General features: G+C 33.8%; 1 long non-coding RNA gene across 1 annotated transcript; it reads left to right on the top strand.

Moving 5' to 3' along the window:
* The first annotated feature begins 2,937 nt into the window (after positions 1-2,937).
* On the top strand, positions 2,938-5,104 carry LOC113285958. Its single transcript, XR_003329029.1, has 3 exons — positions 2,938-3,128; positions 3,231-3,302; positions 4,590-5,104. It is a non-coding gene; the product is annotated as an uncharacterized LOC113285958 (long non-coding RNA).
* Positions 5,105-5,382: the final 278 nt, after the last annotated feature.

Below are 5,382 nucleotides of genomic sequence, written 5' to 3'. Positions count from 1 at the left end.
GGGCTGATGAATGTTGTTCTAATCACTTTTATCTTAATAAATCACTGATTACATAAAAGATCAAGGATATGGTGAAGAAAATAAAAAGATTCGAGAGATCATCTTCTCTCTTAAATGATTCTAATGATTCAAGTATGGAAAAGGCCTCTCAGAGTCCAACGACCTACATACTATTGAAGTATGTGCGGAAGTTTCAGCCCTCTCGTCAGAAGTTCCAGGTTACTCAAATTCTAGTTCAGAATGTGAGTCTGACACTGAGATCATAGATTTCCTGGATAAGCATGAAGAAATTCATCAGGAAAACATTCAACAAAAGTGTTGTTGAATAAACTTGAATAATCTCTTCAGGAGAAAACTCTTGAGATTGACTGTCTTAATGATGAATTCACCATAACCCTAATTTTGAAAGAAAAGGAGATTAATTCTCTCAGGCGTGACCTGCAAAGGTTTTCTGGAAGCTCTGGAAAAATTTCAGTAATGTTATTTGGTCAAAAGGCTTTTGGAAACACACGAGGTTTAGGGTTCAAAAGCAAGACAGTAAGCACATCTAACTCTTTTGTTCCAGCTGGTTCAGAATCAATAGATCATGTGCATTGTAAACATGAGTCATCTCTTCAAAGCCATTCTTCTCTGTTTTTATCCTTTTGTGGAAGTACAAATCATGTCCGGAATAAGTGTTGGAGGTTCAAGAGGAACAACAAAAGAATCACCAAACTTCAAAATGACATTCAAAAGATGAATATGACTCTGGAAAAGCAGTCAGTGGTATCTGGATGCAAGAAGAAGTCCAAAAGAATTAAAGTCAAACGAGGTAAGTTTGTTTACTCAACAAACCTTGAAATGTCACCTTGTGACACAAGATGTGAACATTTTGTTCACTCCATTACTACCTAAACCATAGTAATGAACCGTATCCTTATTTTGGACTTGAAAATAAGGATTGCATCAAGGTTGTTCAAGTCTTGTAAATATTTTGTTGATTTCTTTTCCTTTTTGTGCAAGTTAATATTTTGTTATTAAAATGGATAATGGATCATGAACCGTGGAGAATTTTTCTAGGTTCACTAGGGTTTTGCTATCCTAGAGTCTTTTTATGTTCATTTGCGAACATCTTTGTCCCTTACCTTCTCTCTCTTCTAAAGATACAGTCTAATGGCTCCTATAACAAGAGGTACCACAAAAAGAGATGTTGTACAAGCAGTCAATGTGTATGTGTGTGAAGTAATCTAGTCCTCAAGGAAAAGAAAGGTGAAGGATACGACTATTAATCCAGGTTGTTCCTCCTACCTATTGTTTGTTTATCATTCTGATAATAACTTTAGGGATATGGTGAAGGATTTCATCAGAAAAACAAATGATTTAAAGTCTCGAATCGTTTCATCTTTGAAAGATATCACTCACTATGAACATTTGTTGTCTCTAACAAAGAACACACTGCGTGAACTGAAAGAGAACTTAGTGAGTTAACTGATATCTCTGAAGACTTGGAGGAATTGAATGATCCAATCATCAATGACTTCTTCAATAATGAGAGGGAATTCTCTGTAGATGCCCTGAGTAAGCTCTACAATTTCTGGAAAACTTCTTATGAGAATTTTATTCTTGTTTGGAAGGATTACTAGGGTTTGGAATAGCCATTATTGTGATTACATATAGCTATTTCTAACGGTTTCATCTTCAATTTTTTAGATTTATTTATTTAAATTCTAAGTTATTTGGAAGATGATTTTTGCAGTATTAATCTTTATGGTTATATATATTGCAAATTGTTCTGGGATATGTTGTTTACGTCCGTGAACCTTGACTTTCCCATATTTGTTCAAAAGTTATCTCTATTATATGTCGGTATGAATGTATCGATAAAAGATAGAATGAACTTTTGACTAACAAAAGTTAAGCCTATTATGTCTTTATGCAAATATTGATGGAGATAGGATGAACTTTTGTTTACAAGGATTAAATCTATTTATGCCATTGTGCAAATAGTGATGAAAAATAGAATGAATTCTTGTTTATTCCGCAGTATTGATCTTCCTTAATCCACATCTTTGTGTATGCACTGTGTTGTTCGGTAAGTTTTCTTATGTCGAGCATTACCAATTGAATTGATCACTTTCGTGGTTGATTCAATTGAGATTTTTGGATACAAATTCATGTTTTTATGTGATTTGGTTATACCTAAAGAAATTCTTCTTTTCTTGTAAAAGCAAGGTCGCTGTTGTTGTTCTTTCGGGACTGACATTTTATGGGTGAGAGTTCGTTTTTGAACTTGTGCTTAATCGCCATATCTTTGTGGGGAGTGTGGTTGTGGAATATTATAGGGGTTATGTTGTATCTTTATAAACTCCTTGATGAATGCATTTAGCTTCGGCTTTATGATTGCATCTAAATTTGTTGGTATGTTATTCTGTTTTGGTCATGAAGAATCTCTATGGAAATTTCATGAGGATCCCACTAGTTTTCGTACCTTTGCCAATTTATATTGACAAAAAGGGGGAGAAGTAATGTGTAGTTTCATACTATAAATAAATATGGTTTATGGATCATTATGTAAGGGGGAGTGGTTTTCATATACAGATGATGTATTGACTAAGGGGGAGTGATACACATCACCATGGTATTGTTGTCAAAGTTGTGATACAATTGAACTTTGATGTTGTGTAATAATACTATGACATTGTATAACAATGATCGAGAGCATTTGTTTTCTCATTGTTATCACTACGGATCTTCAACAACTATGATGCTCAGTTGAATACGTTTAGAATCATGGAGTATTTGGAAGTGCCGAAGATTTCGAGTCGTTTTGAAGATGCCAAGAAAATCAAACATTTGAACGAGAAACTACAAAGTCTTTATTTATTTTTTAATCCATCTTACTAATATAAATAAAAAAGGGATTTATGGACCGTGGCCACCCTTAGTTGCGCAACTACCCTCACTGATTTCTACATCATAACTATCCACCAAAGGGTACCACTGTAACTGAACTGTACAGAAGAAACCAGATTGCGTTTTCTCTTTCGATTTCTCTGTCTCAACTCTTCTCTATTCGTCTGGAACACCTCCACCATGAAACTTAACAAAGGATACGGAAATCTGATGCTTAATATAAGATTTCAATCCTGGTTAGTCTATTTTTAATCTTATTATTGTATAATTTTGACGATTTCAATCACTGAAACTTATAATTTTGACCTAAATTTCAAATTTTCCTTTCCCAATTTCAGCAACCATTGTAATTGTCGTCCATTTCTTATGTTGCGGAACATGTGATACCTTGGCATCACATTCAAACCCAGGTTAGTCAAATTCCAAACTATAACCTAATTCATTCATTTAAATTTGGGAATTCCAGTCACCAATTTTTAAATCATATAAATTTCGACGTCCAAATTTATTGTGTCCCTTGATTGAGTGATGGGATTGATCAAATTGTGTATGTGAGAGAGAAATTAACAAATGATTTAAGGTAAAAATAATAGTTGATTCATGGTATGAGTAGGCAATCTAAGGATCTTAATTAGTATATTCTTATTGATTTTGTGTGTTCTAAAGATTGATGAACCAAAATTGAAAGGAATTGGCGAGTGTTGTTTAGGATAAAGTTGTGGTTAGATGTTTGTTAAAAACTCTCATGTGAATGAATGCAAGTTATCCATGTGGAATAGATACAAAGTAAAAATATGATCGCCCATCGCTGCTCAAAAGTTCTTTCTCTGGAACTGATTTTTGACTTATGATAACAAAGCAAATGTCAGTTTGGGATGGACTAAGAGAAGACATGTACAGTGAAAGATTGTAGTTGAATGCATCATAGTAGACTTTTTCATAGCAACAACTTGGTTCTTGGAATTTGGTAGTTTCTTATGTAGATTTATGACTATTTCCAAATAGTTTTGTTATGCTAGACTGGGGACTAAATGAACTCACCTGTCAAAAAAGGAGTTTGTTTTTCTAAATTACGTATGGCTTCGAGAACAATTTATACTCAGTGTTGAAAATATATTCCATTATGTTTTGTGGTGTACCATAATCTCATAACTGTTTCAAATGCAATACTATTCTTTTTTTTTTTTTTTTTTTTTTTTTTTTTTTTATGCATTAGCTTTGTTGTTTCAAGCATTGTTTCCGAATCCAAAGTTAGGGAACTGTTAACATAACTTTTGTACAGAGTACAGTTTCTTAGAAGTACATGATACAAGAGAACTTCAACTACATCTTGCTTTTGATATCAAATATTTTTAGATCCCAAAGTAGTTCTGTGTATTTCTCAAAATCTTGAAAATGATTAATTTTCAACCGCTATAAGAAAGACGGGTTTGAAGTACGTGCTCGAATATGTAGAGTTTCATCTACCTGCTTATCTCATATATTTGAAACAGATGAGATCACGTCTGTACAGTTTGTTAGAAGTACATGATTAAAGAAATTTTCATCTACATCTTGCTTTTGATGTCAAAGTTTTTAGATCACCCTGTATATATGCATTTGAAAGATGGAAAATGTATCCAGAGTACCTGACGGGTAGACCAGTCACATGGATAGAAAAACTTAAACAAATAATCAATAAACGTTGTATATTGCAGGTCTAGAAACCGAACGGCACTCGCAACAGGCTGTCTCTTGGAGTTGCTATACTTGGACAATTTTAATAATGTGACGCAGAAGTTTTCTTTTGTGATTTTTCATTGATTGAGGCTGTGCCTCTTTGTAGCAGTGGTAGGCAATAAAGTCATAGCCCCAGAATCACAGAGCAAGCTTGAGTACGAGGGTTGACAGAAACATCAAGGGAGCATAATAGAGTACCATAACTCCGTAAATGTTCTAGAATGCAGAAGCAAGCTCGAATTCGGGATAATCTTGATATGAAAAAATGTAAGGGAAGGATAATGTCACCATGAATTGGAACCACATCAAAAGCTGATCAGCTACAACAGTGGCAAAATTTTGGGAGAACCAAATAAAGCTGGATGAAGAAGTTTACCTGTCTTAGAAAAATACAATATATCATAATACGTTTTTATCATGTAAAAAAATGCATACGAATAATTTTTTGGTGTAAATGGATATTTTTAATAGAAGAATATAAAGTTTGATTTTATTTAGAATGCAATGGCAGGCGCATCGTGCGTGCGTGTTATACTAGTATGCATATGTTGATAGTTTTGTCACTAAAATTGATAAATGGGGAGATTGTTAGAGCATTGCTCGGTCGAACTCGCATGTGTTGCTATCTCAAGCATGTTTGTCAATGTTAGTGATCAAAATTATAAGTCTTGATTTCTAGCCTATTTAGATGCCTCGGACTAGGACATAGATTGTGTAGTTGAGCTTTAGATTTCACGGCGTTTATCATTTAAAGACGAAGAATTACTAAGG

Source organism: Papaver somniferum, chromosome 6, assembly GCF_003573695.1.
Source record: "Papaver somniferum cultivar HN1 chromosome 6, ASM357369v1, whole genome shotgun sequence".
NCBI classification, from domain to species: Eukaryota; Viridiplantae; Streptophyta; class Magnoliopsida; order Ranunculales; family Papaveraceae; genus Papaver; species Papaver somniferum.
This window is presented reverse-complemented; position numbering and strand designations above follow the sequence as displayed.